Consider the following 19,741-nt stretch of genomic DNA (forward strand, 5'->3'; position numbering starts at 1 on the left):
TCCTCACATATTCTAGATAGGTGCATAAGGAGCTGGTCATTCTGTCTCTAGTGTGATTTGGTGGGCTGTAGCAGACACCAACTAATACCCATTTTGTTAGGGCATCCTAGTAGGACACTGATCCATAAGCACTCAAGATAACTTTTTTCTGAGTTATCAGTGACTCAAACAGATAATACCATTTTTGACATAGACTGTCGCATACGCCCCCACTCTCCTTTTGCCCACTCAATCCTTCCTAAATAGGTTATCACCACTGATTTTAACTTCTAATCATGAGAATCATCCCACCAGGTTTCAGTGTTAGCAGCTAGATTGAATATACGCTCCTAAATGAGCAAATCCAATTCCTCTTGTTTGTGGCCTAGGCCCTTAGGCAAGTAAAGAATATGTAAGTGGGGGAATGGTCCCGCTATTGTGGGGATCTTTCCTGGCTTCTGCACTACCCCGGTGAAGTGGGCTAGCGAAAGGATCGGAGTCCTCACTCCCACTTCCTTTGCCCAGAGGCCTCCCTGCCCTTGAGGACTCCCCTTCCACTCTCCTGTCTGGCGGAGTCCTCATAACCCCGACAAGGCTGGGCCCAGGATTCCTGGGGGGCTCGACCCCCAACCCTGCTGTGGTCACCCAGGACAGGGGCTAGGGTGTCCCCACTCCGGGGTACTCTCTTTGCACTGGGCACTTCCCTGACCTGCTGATCATTACATACAATTTAAAGCAAATACAAATTGTTTAATTAACAATTAATTTAAAAAAAGAATAAGGAAAAATGGGAAAGTTTAAAGGAAAGCACATCACCCCGCTCTGTGGCAGGGAACATCAGAAACAGTGTCTCTTGAACGTCAGGGCAGTTCACAGTCTGTTCCTTGTAGGTCCCAGGCCTCTTTCCCAGGCCCTGGCTGTGCTGCAGAGACGCTGCGGGTCGGACACTTGCTCTGGCGGTGGCCACACACTCTCAGGCTCTAGGTGGCAGGACCCTTCTTCCCAGTGTTGCCCCCACTCTGTCAGGGTTACGATCCCCCCCAAGTTTGGCCTGCAGGACCCCTTGGCTGAGGCATCTCCCTGTGCTGGGCCCACTGCCCAGGGTCCCCCTCACTCTCCCCAGCTGTTAGTCCCCAGAACCCCCCCCCCACAGCTCACCGCACCCAGCGGAGACTGCTCCAGCCCCAGCCCCAGCCCCAGCCCCAGCCCCAGCTCCAGCTCCAGCTCCACACTGCCTCAGCACGGCTGCTGCTGCTGCTCTGCCTTCAGCTCCCTGGGCTGCTTCTCTGGCCTCTCTGGCTCTGGTTGCTACAGGTCTGCTCTGCAGGCTGCTTCTGTGACTCTGCTCCCAGCTCTGACCTGCTTCCTGGGCTGCTTGTCTGCACCCTCTTGTTGGTGTCACTAGGCATCACCCTAGGTAACTCGGGGGGGTGGAAGACCACAAAAGTCGATGAAGCCCCCCCCGCTCTAGGCCAAAGTGAATCAAAGCCCCTGCATGTTAAACTTTACTAACGTCACAGGCCAGCAGCTGGGAAGCAGTAGTGATAAGGGAAACCTACATGCTTCTAGCTGAAGGACAAGATTACTTGCAGAAAGAAACAGTGAGAACAAGCTGCACAGCCAAGGTGGTGTAATGTAACCAGAGGAAGAAATGGGGAGAGGTGGGGGTGGGAGAAAGGGTGGGGGAAGAAGGGAAAGGCTTAGCTGCAAAATGTATAAAAGATAAAGGCCGCTTATGTTGGTGTGCTTGATTTGAGATGTGCCAGTCTCCTAGCACCGCTTTGGGATCCCAAATAAACTTTGATTGCTTCTCCACCCTGGTGTGTTTATTGGCGTGACACACACCAGGCAACGGACCCCGCTGTTGCTGTCCTTGGGCACTCTGTGCCCGCAACACTCTGACTCTGGTTGCTACAGCTCTGCTTCCAGCAGCTTAGCTTGGGCCCCTGCTCTCTCCTTAGCTCGCCCCCACTCTGTCTGATTCAGGCAATTCCAGCTCACACGGAGGACGGGACCCCCCTGGCCTCCTGACTCCCTGATTAGCCTGCCCACCCTGTCAATCAGGCTGATCTGGAGCATTGGCCTCTCACCATTGTTCCTGGGCACTGTCAGTCTCAGGCTCCTGATTTCCCATTGACCCTTCCCCTTTTAGTGCTGGGAGCTAGCCAATCAAAACACCCCCACTGAATGTTAGTAAGGGGGCAACAGTCCCCTTACAAATACATGGCTGCAGCCAGCAAGGATTGCCAGGGGCTGAGCTCAGCCATCTCTCCTAGTGTGTATCCATCCAATTTGCACTGTATGACTGCTGAGGAATAGTCCAGGCCTGTGAGGACTGAGGCCTATATCCACCCAGCTCCTTAGGCTTCACAGAACCCCAGCCAAACTCTTCAGGTGCCTAACTCAGGGCTTAAGCGTCTGCAGTCAAAGTTCCCTCAGCACCTACACTCCTGATCCAGGGCCTGTGCACTGCTGCCTCCTTGTGGGCGTTGGTTGTGTTTATTTTCACAGGGCCGGCCTAACCTGGTGGCCTAGTCCCTTTTGTTTTTAGTCTGCCTGATATTGTTAATTGTTATTTTGTGGGTATTTGGGGAATTGTAATTGTTAGACCCCAGGGTTGCCTGCCCAAAATGAAATCAGGTCCAGGGTCTGGTACTGTGTTACTCTTTGCCATAGGGGCACTCCTCTCATTGACTCACAAGGGTTAGAAACAATTTCTCCCACAAGCACCAGAGAAGGGCTGACATGAAATTAGACCCCCTGGTTTGAAAGGACCTCGTGGAGGAATTCCACTCTGCTGAAACTGATCAGCAACATAATTGCTATGGTGTCTGCCTTGATGGAGGACAGAGCCACTGCCTTTGGGTAGTGAGTGATGAAATTTTATTACCCCCAAAACATATTTCTTCCCTGATGGGCCTGCCTTGCAGTGCTGGCTCCAGGACAGAGGGAACTGGATTCTACTGATTCTGAGGCCAAAGCAGCTCCCCACAGGGCAGGGGCCTGACTGGGCCAAAGGGAGGGGGTGTCTGCAGTAGGGCTGTAGCAAGCAGCAGCTCGCCCATCCCACTCCTGTGCAAGGTTCCTGCACATGCCACATCTCCCTGGGGCAGGGCTTGGGGGTGGAGTGGGAAGAGTGCTCAGGGAGTTGGAGCTGGGCTAATGTGGCCTCTCTGTAGGGCTGTGCCTGGTGCCTTCACCTCCCCCTCCCCAGCACTGGCACTGAGCCCCAGTGGAGGGACATGGGGCATTTGCAGATGGGGGCAGGGAACTCTGGGGATCAAAGCAGGGTCCTCCTCTCAGGAGCTGGGCCAGTGGGGGTCTCAGTCCATCCCTGACACCCACCTAGGCTGTTAGCACAGGGCCTTGGGCCATCCTAGTCCCAAGGGGAGGTTGGAGGGGCTGGGGCTGGTCCTGATGCTGCAGAATAGAGTGGGTCAGGACACCACCACCGAACACTGTAGGCAGGGGCAGGCCTGCCTCACCAACAACCAATAGAGAAGCAGACTGGGGGGATGGGTCCACAAGCAGTCTCCAGCATGTATGTCACTCAGAACCATGTCTGGGCATGCTACATCCAGACAGCCACCCCTTGGCTCTTACCAGCCTTATAGATTGCCACACAGTGATCCCAACACAATCCAGTCCCAGATTTCCCCCCAGAAATGTAATGTGAGCCGCCTGACTGGGCACCTGATAACCCCACATCACTGCCTTCCCATGATGGACACCGATGCACATCATGGACTCGTGTCACTAGCTTACTCAGGGCAGCTCACTGCTCAGGTACAGAAGTTAACCTCTGTTCCAAGTGAAAATGGCTAGGTAGAGGGCCAGTACATCAACAGATGTGTGTGCGGGAGGTCATTTAGGCAGCAACATGTGTGGAAAATCTACTGCTCAGCACTCTTTACTACAACCTTCTGTACCCAAGAGTAAAGCAGCTGGCTGGATAAGAAATAACTGCTCACATTTATGCAAGGAGGAAAATGTCAAACATCACTGTTTTTAAAGACTCAGGAGGTTGGTATGCAGACAATTAGAGACAAGCATGTGATTTGTGTGGCACACATAGAGCCCTCACACTGAGGAGACAGGACATTGGTGCTGAGCTCCTCTCGCTGTGGCACCCTTGACCTGGAGTGACTAGAGCCACTTCTAGGCACTTTGGTAAATGAAACAGGTTGGCTTTCCCTTAAGGGTTAGAAGCCTGGAGCCAGCCAATCTAACTGCTAGGTAAGCATTGTGGTTAGACGTTCAGCTGCATATGTGTGTTCTCTCTGTTCTCCCTGTGTGCTACCCCAGCTCTGCACAGACAGCTGGCACAGCAGACCTTGAGCGAACTGCCCAATGACCACAAGATCTGTTAAGGGACGAAGGCACCCAGCCAGGTTTATTGTTGATGAAGCACAGTACTAGTATCCCGCAGACTCTACCGGACCACTAATACATGTATGCTCATGACAATGGACGCAGCTCAGTGAGCGGTGGGACTTTCCATTCCTCCCTAGGCTAGACAAAGAGACTCTCTCTGAGATAAATCTTTATACCATGCTACAAACAAGTTAGTACTGCCCCTCTGACATAGTTAGTTACTATCCCTTAACATGTCAAGTTATCACCCCTCACCTTGTACATGTTGGTTCAATCAAAACATCTCTATTACATACTGTCATCCTGGCGTATGTGTGCATTCGGTGCAAGGAGCTCCTGGCCCTCAGAGACCACGTACGGGCTTTGGAGGCCAGGGTGGCGGAACTGGAGGAGCTAAGAAAGGCAGAGAGGTATGTTGATGAGGCTTTCCGGGACACTGTAGAATTGTCCCACCTCCGGTCAGACAGCCGCTGCACTGTTGAGGAGGATGAAAGGCCCAGGGAAGCAGAGCAGTTAACAGGAGCAGAGGGAAACCTTCCCATAGTTGGGACCCTCCTTCCAGATGGTGCTGGGGTTGCCTCTCGCACTGAGGTTACCTTTCTGGGAGAGGGAACTCCAGTTGCTAGGAAAAGGCAGCTGTTAGTAATGGGAGATTCAATCATTAGAAACGTAGATAGCTGGGTTTGTGATGACCGGGAGAACCGTATGGTGACTTGCCTGCCTGATGCCAAGGTTGCGGATCTCTCGAGGCATCTAGACAGACTTATGTGTAGTGCTGGGGAGGAGCCAGTGGTCGTGGTATATGTAGGTACCAATGACATAGGGAAGGATAGGAGAGATGTCCTGGAGGCCAAATTTAGGCTGCTAGGGAAGAGACTGAAATCTAGGACCTCTATGGTGGCATTCTCAGAAATGCTCCCAGTTCCATGCGCAGGGGCAGGCAGGCAGAGCTTCAGAGTCTCAATGCATGGATGAGACGATGGTGTAGAGATGAGGGGTTTACATTCATTAGGAACTGGGGAAACTTTTGGGATGGGGGGAGCCTATACAGGAGAGATGGGCTCCACCTAAACCAAAGTGGAACCAGACTGCTGGCACTAAACATTAAAAAGGTTGTAGAGCAGTTTTTAAACTAGGAGATGGGGGAAAGACAACTGCTGCAGAGGAGCATATGGATTGGACAGAGACTTCTCTTAGGGGAGAGTCTAGTGATAGGGAATCTCCAGGTTATAGTCAGGAGCAGAGGATGGAAGAGGATAATGTAAGGGCCAGATCAGATGATAAACATTCACATAAAAAAGAATCTGACACATCAGAAAAGGGCAGACAAATAAACAGTGACAAGTTTTTAAAGTGCTTGTACACAAATGCTAGAAGTCTAAAGATGGGTGAACTAGAGTGCCTTGTGATAAAGGAGGATATTGATATAATAGGCATCACAGAAACATGGTGGACTGGGAGCAATCAATGGAACACAATCATTCCAGGGTACAAAATATATCAGAAGGACAGAACAGGTCGTGCAGGGTGGGAGGGGGGGAGGGAGTGGCACTGTATGTGAAAGAAAATGTAGAATCAAATGAAGTAAAAATCTTAAGTGAATCCACATGTTCCATAGAATCTCTATGGATAGAAATTTCATGCTCTAATAAGAATATAACATTAGGGATCTATTATCAACCACCTGACCAGGACAGTGATAGTGATGATGAAATGCTAAGGGAAATTAGAGAGGCTATCAAAATTAAGAACTCAATAATAGTGGGGGATTTCAATTATCCCGATATTGACTGGGAACATTTCACTTCTGGACGAAATGCAGAGATAAAATTTCTCAATACTTTAAATGACTGCTTCATGGAGCAGCTGGTACGGGAACCCACAAGGGGAGAGGCAACTCTAGATTTAGTCCTGAGTGGAGCGCAGGAGCTGGTCCAAGAGGTAACTATAGCAGGACCACTTGGAAATAGTGACCATAATACAATAGCATTCAACATCCCTGTGGTGGGAAGAACATCTCAACAGCCCAACAATGTGGCATTTAATTTCAAAAGGGGGAACTAGGCAAAAATGAGGTTAGTCAAACAGAAGTTAAAAGGTACCGTGACTAAAGTGAAATCCCTGCAAGCTGCATGGGCACTTTTTAAAGACACCATAATAGAGGCCCAACTTCAATGTATACCCCAAATTAAGAAACACAGTAAAAGAACTAAAAAAGAGCCACCGTGGGTTAACAACCATGTAAAAGAAGCAGTGAAAGATAAAAAGACTTCCTTTAAAAAGTGGAAGTCAAATCCTAGTGAGGCAAATAGAAAGGAGCATAAACACTGCCAAATTAAGTGCAAGAATGTAAGAAGAAAAGCCAAAGAGAAGTTTGAAGAACGGCTAGCCCAAAACTCAAAAGGTAATAACAAAATGTTTTTTAAGTATATCAGAAGCAGGAAGCCTGCTGAACAACCAGTGGGGCCCCTTGATGATCGAGATACAAAAGCAGCGCTTAAAGACGATAAAGTCATTGCGGAGAAACTAAATGGATTCTTTGCTTCAGTCTTCACAGCTGAGGATGTTAGGGAGATTCCCAAACCTGACCCGGCTTTTATAGGTGACAAATCTGAGGAACTGTCACAGATTGAAGTGTCACTAGAGAAGGTTTTGGAATTAATTGATAAACTCAACATTAACAAGTCACCGGGACCAGATGGCATTCACCCAAGAGTTGTGAAAGAACTCAAATGTGAAGTTGCGGAACTATTAACTAAGGTTTGTAACCTGTCCTTTAAATCGGCTTCTGTACCCAATGATTGGAAGTTAGCTAATGTAACACCAATATTTAAAAAGGGCTCTAGCGGTGATCCCGGCAATTACAGTCTAACATTGGTCGGGCAAATTAGTCGAAACAATAGTTAAGAATAAAATTGTCAGACACATAGAAAAACATAAACTGTTGAGCAATAGTCAACATGGTTTCTGTAAAGGGAAATCGTGTCTTACTAATCTATTAGAGTTCTTTGCAGGTCCGGCTCTAACTTTTTTGCCACTCCAGGCAAAAAAGAAGAGCACCGCCCCGCCGTACCCGCCCCCCGCGAGCGCCGCCAAAATCCCCGCCCCCCAGCACCATGCCACCCGAAGTCCCGCCCCCCTCCAAGCGCCGCGCCGCCCGAAGCCCCGGCCCCCCCTCAAAGCGCCACACCACGCCAGCCCACGCCCCCCCAAGACCCCGTCCCCCCGAGCACCACGCTGCTCGAAGCCCCGCCCCCAAGCACCACGCCACCTCAAGTCCCCACCCCCCCTCCGAGCACCACGCCGCCCGAAGCCCCCGCCCTCCCTCTTAGCACCTCCCGAAGCCCCCGCCCCTCCAAGCACCACACTGCCCGAAGCACCGACCCCGAGCACCACCCGAAGCCCCCACCCTTCCTCCGAGCACTGCACCGCCCAAAGCCCCACCCCCGAGCACCGCCCGAAGCCCCACCCCCCCTCCGAGCACCACGCCGCCTGAAGCCCCCGCCCCCGCGCCGAGCGCCGCACCACCGAATCAAAAAAAAATAAAAATAAAAATAAAATAAAAAATCGAGCGCCGCCCTGCCCCAAGATGCCGCCCCAACCACGTGCTTGGTCGGCTGGTGCCTGGAGCCGGCCCTGGTTCTTTGAAGGGGTCAACAAACATGTGGACAAGGGGGATCCAGTGGACATAGTGTACTTAGATTTCCAGAAAGCCTTTGACAAGGTCCCTCACCAAAGGCTCTTACGTAAATTAAGCTGTCATGGGATAAAAGGGAAGGTCCGTTCATGGATTGTTTCATGTCTTTTAACCAGTTCTCAAAGGGTAGGAATTAATGGTAAATTCTCAGAATGGAGAGGGGTAACTAGTGATGTTCCCCAAGGGTCAGTCCTCGGACCAATCCTATTCAACTTATTCATAAATGATCTGGAGAAAGAGGTAAACAGTGAGGTGGCAAAGTTTGCAGATGATACTAAACTGCTCAAGATAGTTAAGACCAAAGCAGACTGGGCAACAAAACGGCAAACGAAATTTAATGTGGATAAATGTAAAGTAATGCACATTGGAAAAAATAACCCCAACTATACATACAATATGATGGGGGCTAATTTAGGTACAACGAGTCAGGAAAAAGATCTGAAGTCATCGTGGATAGTTCTCTGAAGATGTCCATGCGGTGTGCAGAGGCGGTCAAAAAAGCAAACAGGATGTTAGGAATCATTAAAAAGGGGATAGAGAATAAGACTGAGAATATATTATTGCCCTTATATAAATCAATGGTACACCCACATCTTGAATATTGCATACAGATGTGGTCTCCTCATCTCAAAAAAGATATACTGGCACTAGAAAAGGTTCAGAAAAGGGCAACTAAAATGATTAGGGGTTTGGAACGGGTCCCATATTAGGAGAGATTAAAGAGGCTAGGACTCTTCAGCTTGGAAAAGAGGAGACTAAGGGGGGATATGATAGAGGTATATAAAATCATGAGTGATGTGGAGAAAGTGGATAAGGAAAAGTTATTTACTTATTCCCATAATACAAGAACTAGGGGTCACCAAATGGAAATTAATAGGCAGCAGGTTTAAAACAAATAAAAGGAAGTTCTTCCTCACGCAGCACACAGTCAACTTGTGGAACTCCTTACCTGAGGAGGTTGTGAAGGCTAGGACTATAACAGTGTTCAAAAGAGAACTGGATAAATTCATGGTGGTGAAGTCCATAAATGGCTATTAGCCAGGATGGGTAAGGAATGGTGTCCCTAGCCTCTGTTTGTCAGAGGGTGGAGATGGATGGCAGGAGAGAGATCACTTGATCATTGTCTGTTAGGTTCACTCCTTCTGGGGCACTGTCGGTAGACAGGATACTGGGCTAGATGGACCTTTGGTCTGACCCGGTACAGCCATTCTTATGTTCTTATGACCTTATCTTTTAGGAGGGGTCAGTGTGTTCCTGTTATCCTTGGGGAATGTTTTTGTACCATCCTTGATATCAGGATGTTCTGGTACCACTTGATATCGGGATGTATTTGGGTGAGTACTTTGTGCCTTGCACGTCTTAAAGATGTGTATTTCTGCAATATCAGCCCTGTTCTTGACACATTCTGTGAGCAGGTCTTGCCTCTTGCTCACTGCTTGTCTTTGCTTTATATCAGTAAAGCTTTGACTACTACTTTAGCCCAGGCCTCACGCCTCTGATATAAGGACTTATGTCTCAGGCTCTCTTCCTACTACAGACACAGCTGAGCAGGGGTCAGCTGATTCCACTGGAGGAGCAGCAGGAAACTGCAAAAGGGGTGTGATGCTGTATGATTGAAACATAACCATTTTATATCAGTGGTTCTCAACCAGGGATACATGTATCCCAGGGGTCTGCAGAGATCTTCCAGGGGGGTACATCAACACATCTAGATATTTGCCTAGTTTTACAACAGGCTACATAAAAAGCACTAGTGAAGTCAGCGCAAACTAAAATTTCATACAATGACTTGTTTATAGTGCTCTATATACTACTATACACTGAAATACAAATACAATATTTATATTCCAATTAATTTATTTTATAATTCTATGGTAAAAATGAGAAAGCAAGCAATTTTTCAGTAATAACTGAAAAATCGCTTGCTTTCTCATTCTTAACATAGAATGCAGTGACACTTTTTTGTATTTTTATGTCTGATTTTGTAAGCAAATAGTTTTTAAGTGAGGTGAAACTTGGGGGTAAGCAAGATAAATCAGACTCCTGAAAGGGGTACAGTAGTCTGAAAAGGTTGAGAGTCACTGATTTATATAATTAATATTGACACTGTAAGACAATTGCAACACATTTGGTACAGACTATGTCATGTAAGGTATCAATGGAAGTTACAATCTATCAGATACATGCATACAAATAGGATAATCATATCATCTTTGTAGCTAACATTATGAATATTGACTATGTACCTGTATTTCAAATGTGTTTGCTCCTGGGGTAACATCTACAAGGTAGCTTACATCTAGTCTAGCCAGCACATCGTGAATGGACCATTCAAGTTGATGGCCCATTAAAGAACACAATGGGATATAGAAGAAGTTTGTCCTTGTCTGATGAGCCTTCCTGTGTATGCCTTAGCCAGAATATGGGTAATGCTTTGACTCACAGGAGCAGCCATGTAAGGACATGTGACTTGCTCATGTGACCCTGAACTCCATCTTGTGCCTGTAATTTTCCACAAACTAGGAATAAGGGCATTCCCTCCACCTGGGAAAAGGTTTGGAAGCATCTCCATTTTGCCTCTTTCCTGCTCTGATCTCTGGACTATGGACTTCCACTAAAAAAAGCATTTCAACCAATGGACTGAGGACCTCTCAATATTTTGGAAGTTACCGGAGACTTTATAAGCCAGCAGTCTGTAACATCACTGCTACAAATCTGAACCAAGAACTTTGCAATGAGTGTATGCATTTGTTTTCCTTGACCATTTTAAATCTCTCCTTATTCTTTTCTCTTATAAATAAACCTTTAGATAGTAGATACTAAAGAACTGGCCACAGCGTGATTATTTGGTAAGATCTGAGTTATATGTTGACCCGGTGATGTGGTTGAGCTCCTGAGATCAGAAGAACCCTTGTTTGATTAAACTGGGTTTCAGTAGCCACTCATAATAAAGTCTAGTATCTGGGTGATGAAATAAGGGCTGGGATGCCTAAGGACACTGCATTTCTGTCTTCTTGTTAACCAGTTTGGTGAGACAGAAGTTCACTTTTGTGAGTAGTTTGCTATTTCTAAGAATAGAAAAAATAGACTATGGTAGACTTAATAATAGACTCTAATAATAAAATAGACACTGATAATAGAAAAAATAGTCTGCCCTATTTCTGAGCAGTTTTTCCTGAATTGGCATCATCAGCTGTAACCCACTGAGGCACGGTGACAAAGGGGTATGCTCAGAGAGATCAGACTAGAAAGCAAGGTCTGCTGGGAATGAGGAGGCTCCAGCAGAGGAACCTGGCCTTGGGGAGCAAGACACAGGCAAGGAAGGCCTGGGAGTGACCCGATAGAGACTTTATTTTGAATGTAGCTAATTCAATAAACCCAAACCCTGTGAATGGACAAAGGGGTCTTTGAGTTAGTGAAGAAGTCCCTTGAATGGGGGAACTGAGGTAGGGGCCAATTGCAGGGCTGCCAGGAAGCCACAACAAGGTGTGCAAGAGGAGGCCACTCCCATGACAGTTCCAAGATGATGCTGACAAACTGACGGGTGTTCACAGAAATGCAACAAAAAACAACAAGGGAATATTTTTTTAAAAAGCTGGTGGCTCAGGGAGAGGGAACATAGCAGGGCCGGCTCCAGGAACCTGCTAAGGAAGCAGGTGCTTGGGGCAGCCAATACAAAGGGGCGGCACTCCATCCGCTATTTGGGCAGCACATCCGGGTCTTCAGTGGGAATTCGGAGGTGGGTCCCTCAGTCCCTCTCTTCCTGTTTGAGCTGCTGCTGAAGAGGAAGAGAGGGAGTGAAGGACCTGCCACTGAAGAATGGAGCGGCGCGATTGAGCTACCGCCGAAGTGCCGCCGATCAGCGCTTTTTTTTTTTTTTTTTCCCACTTGGGGCAGCAGAAAACCTGGAGCCAGCCCTGAACATAGAATAATCCATTGCTATCCACAGCCGCCTGAGGGGTGCAAACCACAGAAAATCCCATGGCTATCCACAGCCGCCTGAGGGGTGCAAACCACACAACATCCCATGTTGTGAACCAAGCGGGGAGGAAATAGCTGGATTCATCAATTCTGAAGCTATTACAATTTTACAATCTGACCTCTTGTCTAACTCAGGCCAGAGACCCTCACCCAGCTAGGGCAGGAGCCAAGAGGGCTAAATCAAGGAGGTACCACTGAATATTCTCCTCAAAGGGCTGCTGCTGAGATCCCTTGGACTGTGTGTCATGAGAGGGAAGCCCTCCTTCCTGAGACAGCTGGGAGATGAGAATGGACCAAGACAGGGGACCATGGAGTGTGCTACAGAGAGTAGCCCAGCATGCGCCTTGATGCGCCAGACAAGACCTTCCCTGTGTGTGTCAGCAGAGCACTTTGTGCCGAGAAGGGAGCAGTGTGGGCAGGAGGCTGTAGACGGGCAAGGAGACAGCAGGCCCAAGTCTAAACCTGCTCAGGGCCTGCTAATGGTGGGTGCCCCAGTAGAGATCCCTAGGGAGGATTGTCAGAGGCACTGAGCACCCATAGCTTCCACTGACTCCAGTTCATGTGCAGGTGGCTCAGCCCCTGGTAAGTCTAGGTCCTGGTTCTTAGGACAAACTCAGGGTCTGTCTAGACTGCAATTAGACACCCACGGGCAGCCCATGCCAAGGAGCTCGGGCTAAAAGGCTCTTTAATTGTAGTGTAGACATTTGGGCTCAGGCTGCATCCCGAGCTCTAGGACCTTCCCACCTCGTCAGGGCCTAGAGTCCGGGCTCCAGCCTGAGCCCAGATGTCTACACAACAATGAAACAGCCCTGCAGCCTGAGCCCTGTGAGACTGGGTCAGCTGGCTTAGGCTGGCCATGAGTGTCTAATTGCTGTGTATTGACCTCCTGAGGTCTCTTCCCATCTTAATCTTCTATGATTCTATGTAGACATCCCTTTGAGGCCCCATTTGGAAGCACTGGTCTCAGCTCCTCTGCTGCACAACACTTTCTTCTCACAGGGTTGCTGGCAAGTGCTTTGAGATCCTCTTGTCCCAGGCTTGTCTCTGCTGTTCAGCCCATTTGTCATGCCTTTAGTGCCATCCTGAGGCAGCTGTGCGCTACTATGCCACATGCTGGGAACACTCAGGACTGAATCTCAAAGATACCTGGGCACCTAAATCCCAGGCCCAGCTGCAGGCACCACTGGAATTCAGCACCTCTGAACCCTGAAGGTGCCTGAACTCTCTCAGCACCTACATTTCCTGTCTGTGAGCACATGTACCTCTAGGTGTGTGGCCATCTGTCTCCCTGTCTCCCTGCACCCTCACTTCCTGCAATTCACCATGACTCTCAGCCAGCCAGTAAAACGGAAGGTTTATTGGACAATAGGAATGCAGTCTAAAACAGAGCTTGTAGGTACAGCCAGGACCCCTCAGTCAAGTCCTTCTGGGGGACAGGGAGCTTAGACCCCAGCTTTGGGGTTCCCTGCGTTCCAGCACCAAACTGAAACCAAAACCCCTCCAGCAGGCTCTCTCCCCCTCCACCCAGCTCCACTTCTTGCCTTTGTCCAGTTTCCCAGGCCAAGGTGTCACCTGGCTCAGGTTACAGGTTCAGGTATCGTCCCTCAAATAAAGTCATCCCCTCCTATCCCATTCCCAATGCAAACAGTCTCAGTAAAGCTAGTCAACATTCCCAGGTCAGTCCGTCCCGCTCCCTACTGCGTCACATCTCTCCCCCCTTCGAGACTGAACTGAGCGGGGTCACTCTGACCAGTGACCTGAGGAAGTTCAGGGCCCCCTCTCCAGGACAACGCATCTGCTGTCATGTTGGCACTTCCCTTCACATGGACTACCTCCATATAATCTTGCAGGAGCAGACTCCACCTCAGGAGCTTGGCGTTGGCTTCTTTCATCTGGTGGAGCCAGGTCAGGGGAGAGTGGTCAGTGTACAGGGTGAAGTGTCACCCAAATAGATATAGTTCTAGTTTCTTGAGGGCCCACACTATAGCCAGGCATTCCTTTTCGATGGCCGCGTAGTGTTGCTCCCGGGGTAGCAACTTCTTGCTCAGGTACACAATGGGGTGTCTCTCCCCCTTTTCATCATCCTGCATTAACACCGCATCCAGCCCCATGTCTGAGGTGTCGGTGAACACCATAAAGGGCTTGTCAAAGTCTGGGTTTGCCAGAACTGGGCCACTGGCCAATGCCTCCTTCAGTGCCCGGAGAGCCTCCTGGCACTCCTCGGTCCAGACCACCTTGTCTGGCTTCCCCTTCTTGCATAGACCAGTGATAGGGGCAGCTATGGCGCTAAAGTGGGGCACAAATCTTCAATAGTACCCCGCCATCCCAATAAAGGCTTGGACCTGGTTTTTGGTTTGATCGCCTCCACTTTGGCTGGTTCTGGCACAGCTGGGCCTCAGCATATCACCCCATCATCTTTAGTGTTCCGTTGAACCTCTCCACCAGCCCATTGGACTGGGGGTGATATGCTGAGGCCTAGCTGTGACAGACCCCACATTTCTCCCACAAGCACCGGAGCAGGGCCGACATGAAGTTGGACCCTTGGTCTGTCAAGACTTCCTTGGGGAACCCCACTTGGCTGAAAATGGCCAGGAACGCATTTGCCACGGTGTCTGCTTCAATGGAAGCTAAGGGCACTGCCTTCAGGGGATGGTGAAATCTACCACCACCAGAATGTATTTTTTCCCCGACTGAGTCGTCTTGCTGAGAGGTCCCACTATGTCCATGGCCACCTTCTGGAAAGGCTCCTCTATGATGGGCAAAGGTCTCAAAGCTACTTTCCCCTTGTCCTGGGCCTTCCCCACCCTCTGACAGGGGTCACAGGATCAGCAATAGTGCTGGACAGTGGAAAAGATCCCAGACCAGTAAAAGTTCTGTAGCAGCCTCTGCCTGGTACGCCGGATTCCCTGGTGTCCTGAGAGAGGGATGTCATGGGCCAGGTACAGTTGCGATACTTCTCGGGGACCACCAGCTGCCTCCTGATCCCCCATGACTCCATTTCCCTTGGGGGAGCCCATTCTCGGTATAGGAACCCCTTCTCCCACAGGAATCTCTCCTTGCAACCTCTCCCCATGGTCTGTAGCGCACTGAGGTCGGCCAGTTCCCTTAGCTTCCGCAAAGAGGGATCTTTCTGCAACTCGGCCTGGAACTCAGCGGCTGGGGAAGGGATGAGGACCTGCTCCCTCTCGCTGGCCAGGTCTGAAGCCGCAGCCTCTCTGAGCCTTGTCCCTGGGCACTCCCTCCCCACCAGGGTAGGGTCCTGCACCTCTGGTGTGGTACCCTTCCCGAGGTCAGGGCGTAGTGCCCTTCACCGGCTCTGGCTATGGGTCACGACCAGGGTATTCTGGGGGTTGCTTGGCCAGTCCTCTAGGTCCCCTCCCATCAAACTCCAGGGGAACAAGGCACTCTCTCCGGAGGTACAGCCCTGCGCCCACCCTGTAAATCGAGAACCCTGAGACTGGAGCATCCAGCCCTCCAGAGGAGCTGGCCTGGGGCACTCCTCCCTTCTGAACAGGTAGTAAGCTGTCAGCCCCCCTTGCCTGGGCCATCTGCCCCTCGTCCAGCTGGGCCCCTACCCAGTTAACCTTGGGTAGGTTGGGTCTGCTCAGTTGGTCCCTGAGCCTGGGGCACTGGGACCGTATGTGGCCTCTCTGGCCACAGTGATAGCAGCTCATGTCCGGTTGGTCCCCTTGAGCAGGTCAGATGGTCCCAACGCCAGGTGTTCCCCTTTGGAGGGGGTTCTCCATATTTCTCCGCTGGGAGGTCCCATGGTGACTCTCTCTCTGCATCGCAGTGGGCCTGTTCTTTCGGGATTCCTCCCTGCTATCCCCTGACCAACTGTTCACAAACTCGTCATCCAACTGCCCCGCGTGCTGTGGGTTCTCTAGATTTTTGTCCACCAACCATAGCCTCAAGTCGGATGGGCACTGTTCATACAGTTGCTTCAGTACGATTAGGTCAAGTAGGTCCTCTTTAGCTTGGGCCCCAGCTGTCCACCTGCGGGCATATCCCTGCATCCGGTTGAGCAGTTGTAGGTATGTGACCTCAGGGGTTTTACGCTGACTCCAGAACCTTTTCTGGTACATCTTGGGAGTCAGCCCAAACTTGTGGAGCAGGGCCTTTTTGAACAGTTCGTAGTCCCCTGCCTCCGCCCCTTTCATTTGGCTGTACACCTCCACAGCTTTGGGGTCCAGTAAGGGGGTGAGAAACTGGAGCCTGTCTGCAGGGTCAACCCTGTGCATCTCACAGGCATTCTCAAAGGCCGTCAGGAAGCTATCTATGTTTTCCCCCTCCTTACGCTGGGCCAGGAAGCACTTATCAAAGCTCCTTGCAGTCTTGGGTCCCCCCTCACTCACCGCAGCCGGGGCCCCAATGCTCCTCAGCCCGGCCAGCTCCAGCTCATGCTGCCGCTGTTTCTCCTCATGCTGCCGCTGCTTCTCCTCATGCGGCTGCTGCTTTTCGCGATCCTCCAGCTCCCTCAATTTCATCTCCCTCTCCCATTCCAACCACCTCCGCTCTAGGGATGGGGAGCTCCTCCGGGAGGATCCCCTGCTGGCTGCTGGGGTCAGGGTGCCCTTGGTATTCACTAGGCTTCCCCCAACCCCTCCTCTAGGCATATGTAGGAAGGGTCTTGGGATATCTTCAGCAGCAGTCTGACCCCTCCCAGCCAGGTCAGGCCCCGGGGCCCATGCTGCGTCAGCCGGGCGGCTTCCCTCAGGGACAGGGATCGGTTCATCCAAGCGATCCTTCTCCTCCAACTGGGCAATTAGCTGTTCTTTGATGGACCTCCCAATACGCAGCCCCCTCTGCCTGCACAGCTCCACCAGGTCGCTCTTTAGGCATTTAGCATACATCTTCCCCCTGGCCATTCGCAGGCCTGTGCTCTCAGCTTTCCACGGTTTCCAGGAAGAACTCCTCATGTGCCAGCCCTTCTTTGGGTCACCACCTCTTTGCCAGGGTTGAGCTGCAGATTCCTCCGCCCCTGGGACCGCTCGCTGCAATCCCCAAGGGGACCCTGTTACTGCAAAAGTCCTTCTCTCTGGTCACACACTCCAAGGGATTAATCGCCCCTCTGAAACCATCCCTCTTCCACCAGGGCCGGCCATGTGGCCTCGCTGTCTCTGTGCCTCAGTCTCTGTGCTCCAACACTCCAGCTTCACCCTGTGAACTCTGCCTGGCAAGACCAACTGAGGCAGACTTCTGGGCGAGACTTGTCCACACCGTAGGGATTAGCATTTGCAGTCACACCAGGCAGTGTTTTCTAACCAGACTCAGGTTTATTAGTCACCAGGACACAGCACCGGAAGGCTTCAGGTTAGTCTAGAGCAGCGGTCCCCAAACTTTTGAGGGCTGTGCCCCCAGTTACCCCTGATTGTGCCCTCCCACCCTGGAGCCAGGCACAGGTGCAGACAGGTGTAAGGGGGCCAAGGCTGGTGTCGCAGGGATGGGGCTGGTGCCAGGAGCAGGTCCAGGGACAGAGCCATGTCCAGGAGCCAAGGCTGGGGCAAGGAGTGGAGTCGCAAACGGGCCGTGGTGGGAGCCAGCAGCCAGGCCCGTGACTGGGGCAGCTCCACTCCTGGCCTGGCCCTGCCTCGCAGCCTCAGCCCCGGGGGGGAATGGAGCCACAGTCGGGCCCCAGCCAGGTACAGAGACACACCAAGCCTGGGGAAGAGGCTGGGCGCCAGGGCTGCGGCTGGGGGCGGGGCTGGAGCAGAGCTTGGGGTGGGTGATGCTCCCTAACCACTGCCCCGTGGGGGCTGGCCTGGACCATGCCCCACTGAAGGTCTCACCGTGCCCCCCTGGGGGGGGGTGCCCCACACTTTGGGGACCTCTGGCCTAGAGACATAAAGGTTAAAGCATCATCTACCTGGCCAAGCCAGCACACTCCATCACCCAAGCTGTAGTGATCTCCTTTTCAGGCTCTGTCTCTGACCTGTTTGTCAGCCCCAGGGGAGAGCAGCCAGCTTCCTCCAGAAGCCAGTTCTGTATCCTCTGCTACTCACCACAGTCCTTTGCGTCCAGGCAGGGCCATGCTGAGCTCACAGTCCCATCTGCTGCAGCGTCCTACTGGTCTGTTGTTGGGGGCATACATTGTCCCTTGGGACCCTCTGTTTATCTGGGTCGGTTTCAACCAGCTCCTTAATGAGCCTATTCACTGTGGCCTTGATAGCAAGATGACACCCACCCATCTCCCTGCAGTACAAATTTTGGCACCTACCTCTGTGAGAGGGGCAGGGCTTAGCACACCCTCCCTCTCAGCACCATCTCCCATTGGCTGGCCTAGCAGCTCCCCGCTGTTACACTCTGCATTGCAATGCCTCTGTCTCTTTGTGGAGTGGGGCTTCAGCCTCAACTCTTGTGAACATCTGGATCCAAGCTGATTCTTTGCAGATGAGGGGCCAGGCCCTAGCCAAACAGGGAGTGGGCGGCTGTAGACACTGTGGCTTGCTGAGTGTCTGCTTACTATAGATGCTTACATGCACGCACACACATGCACTCCGAGACTGACAAGGCAAAAGCTATATGCAGTGTCATTGTAGCCATGTCGGTTCTGAGATATTAGAGACAAGGGGGATGAATATCTTGTATTGAACTGACTTCTGTTGGCTAGAGAGACACACTTTCAAGACACATAGAGTTCTTCAGGGCTGGGAAAGGAAGCGTGTGTCTCGAAAGCTCATCTCTCTCACCCAGGGGTGCTTGAACAATTTGAACAATTGGGATGCTGAAAGCCATTGAACCAAACTGTAAACCCTGTATATAATGGAAACCACTTCAATGCAGGGGGTACTGCACCACTAGTTCCAACACCTATGCTCTCACCAACAGAAGTCAGTCCGATACAAGATATTTCCTCACGCCCTTTGTCTCCCCAAGGCAAACACTCTCATTTGGGTAAGATAAAGTGGTCTCTATTGGTGGATGCCCCAGCAGGTCTGCAGGCCCTCTCACTCTGCACGCTGCGCTGCTGTCACTCAGCTTGCACCTTGATGAGTGCAACATGGCAGCTGTTATAATGGCACTAGCAATTAGCGAGGACAGGAGAGGAGCAGAAGATGCATGCCTTGAAAGAAGGGAAGAATTTTAGGCAGTCAGAATGGAATTATCCTTCTGGGAAAAAAGGCAGTTCCTTGCCTTCCCAGCTGCCCTAGCTTCATGGGACTGGTGTGTACCAGGCAGTGGCCCATACCTCATATTGTCATGGGTGCCCAGCAGAGGCCCATACCCACGTTCTCATGGGTTCTGGACAGGGGTCCAAACCCTATGTTCTCACAAGTGCCAGCCATTTTCACAGGTTCCAGGCAGGACCCTATACCCCACGTTGTTGCAGGGGCCAGGCAGATGCCCATACCCCATGTTGTCATTGGTGCCAGGCAGGTGCCCATACCCCATCTTTGCACAGATGCCAGGCAGGAGCCTGTACCCCACATTGTCACAGATTATTCCTGCAGTTTCAATACAAGTTGCAATGCAATGTAAGTTGTAATTCAAGATGCAATACAAGATGAAATGCAATTCAAGCTCCAATGCAATAGCACGTTCCATGCAAGAGAACTAAAAGAGAGGCTGCACGGCAAGTTGGAAAGTAATGCAAGTTGTAGTGGAAGTTGGAAAGCAACAGCAATTACAATACAACTTGCTATGCGATGCCAATTGGAATGGAAGTTACAATGCAAATTACAATGTGGGCTGCAGTGAAATGTAATTTGC

This window comes from Trachemys scripta, chromosome 8, assembly GCF_013100865.1.
Source record: "Trachemys scripta elegans isolate TJP31775 chromosome 8, CAS_Tse_1.0, whole genome shotgun sequence".
NCBI classification, from domain to species: Eukaryota; Metazoa; Chordata; order Testudines; family Emydidae; genus Trachemys; species Trachemys scripta.